Source organism: Aedes aegypti, chromosome 2 (assembly GCF_002204515.2).
Source record: "Aedes aegypti strain LVP_AGWG chromosome 2, AaegL5.0 Primary Assembly, whole genome shotgun sequence".
NCBI classification, from domain to species: domain Eukaryota; kingdom Metazoa; phylum Arthropoda; class Insecta; order Diptera; family Culicidae; genus Aedes; species Aedes aegypti.
The window spans coordinates 281,377,019-281,379,280 of record NC_035108.1 but is presented as its reverse complement, the minus strand read 5'-3'; positions in this window follow the sequence as shown (position 1 = coordinate 281,379,280).

Sequence of the window (2,262 nt, the reverse complement as noted above, 5' to 3'; positions counted from 1 at the left end):
GAAAATACCATGAACAGGTTACCACACCAACTGAATTCAGTATACAGTTGTGATTGTTACTTTAATGGTAAATTTGTATGCGGGAGTAACGAACATGCGCTATGCACGAAAAACACTGAAAGATAACGCGTAAAAATTTTTGTCGGCAACGTTCGCCGAGATCTCGGCAAAAAATTTGGATTGCCGAAATCTCGGTAAAATAATAATTTAAGTGTGTAATGCTGATGCCTATCACGCTTATCAAATATTTTTTCGAATAATGCTTTCATTTGCGAAAAAATTGAAGTTAGATGCCTTTCCCCATACAAAATAAAACGAGAAAGCTTTTGCTGATCAATTTTAGACAAGAGCAAAGCAGGTAATCCATTGCTACTTGAGCATCATATTTACTTTGCTATGCATTTACTAACATCGCCTGAGGAACGGTACGTACACGAGGTTATCATTTCCTTAGAAAAATTGCCATAAAGAAAAGATATTATGGTACAAGATAAAGATTGTCGTTGTCAGCAACATTACGGGGCGATAACTGTCAAACGGTTTGTGCTTTCACACTAAACTTGCTCCGTTCAAAAATGAGTGCCGAGAACTCATTTTATTTTGCTTCTGAACTTCATGAAACATTCTGAAAAATTCCAAAAAAAATTTCAAAGATTTTCTCATTTGAATTGCTGAAGCACTTCATCACTTGGGGAAAAAACTTGCATTTGTGAACTTTGGGCTTTTTGCCAGAAAAAAAAAAAAAAAAAAAACTTTACATCCTACCAATGGCCAACTGTTTGCTGCCGAGCGGAAGATGACTGATGACTTCCGTTTCCATCGATCCGCACACAGCCATTGGCCATTGGTAACTCACAGAATGAGTGCAACTTATACATAATATTCACCTATTCAGCCAGTTCTCCATGGACCAATGCACGAGTTCACTAATTTGACATTTGAGCGGTGCCAAATTCACTCATTGCCATGGTCACGTTAATTACCGCTCAAACGTCAAATAGTGAACTCGTGCGTCGGTCCATCGGTTGCCTCATTCTGTAAAGGTCAAATACATGCACTGCTTGGATCTTGTTAAGCGTTTCTGAAAAAGTGTAGCAAAACACGGTACAACTCCGCTATCGCCTCTAAGGTCAAAATATGTAGAGTCCAAATGTTTACACTGTCACTGCTTCGCGCCGTTTCCAAAAATACAAATCGTCACATAAAATGGCAATATAAAGAGTAAATTTGTTTCCTTCAATAAATAAAGTGTTAATCATGTAACTAAAACTAATAATAAATGGATATTTTAAATAACGATTGAGATTAAGATTGAAATTTGTGTTGTGTACAGGAACGTAAGCGAAGTTTCATAGTAATTGCTGTCGAGTCACAAAATGTTTGACCTTAAGGTGAAGATGCATCGAAGCCAAACCTCAAATTTTCAAGAGCACAAATCAGGAGAACTAAACAGCCATTCAAGCTGAAAACTTAAGCTTAATCGATTGGTCACTATCAGCGTGTAACCAATCGATTAAGGTTGAGATGCATCGAAGCCAAACTTCAAATTTTGAAGAGCACGAATCTAGAGAACCAGACAGCGGTTTAAGCTGAAAACTCAATCGATTGGTCACCACCAGAGTGTGACCAATCGATTAGGTTTTCAGCTAAATCCGCTGACTATCTAGATTCGAGCTCATGAAAATTTGAGGTTTGGCTTCGATGCATCGTCACCAAAGACAAAGACCGAGGGACGAAATGCAGTACTAGAAGTGGTACCCAATCTGAGCCCGAGTGTGACGGACCTGTCTTCACGTTAAGTTTTCAGCGCAAACCGCTACCTGGTTCTCTAGATTTGTGCTCTTGAAAATTTGGCTTCGATGCATCTTCACCTTAACACATGCCCTTTGAACTTGACAGTTATGTATCCACCAGATGCAAGGATGGTTTGGCAAGGCAAACAATGGGAACACTAGCGACAATCTCTATCTTGTACTATAATAGGCCTATTCATAAGACATTTCAAATCAGCTGATCGGGAAGTTTTTTGACAGTTTTTCTACGAAGATGCACCGGTCCTCCACTGATGTAAACAAATGCATACGCGGACCTGTTACATGAATATCTTTTCCATAAAGAGCTTCCGAATCAGCTAATTTGAAATGTCTCGTGGAAAAGCCTTTTGAAGAGAAGTTCCATTAGATGATTGGAACTTTTCAAATGTTACGCGCGAGAACAGCCCTGTCGCACGTCCGCCAACATCGCGGCAATAAAAATGTTTTT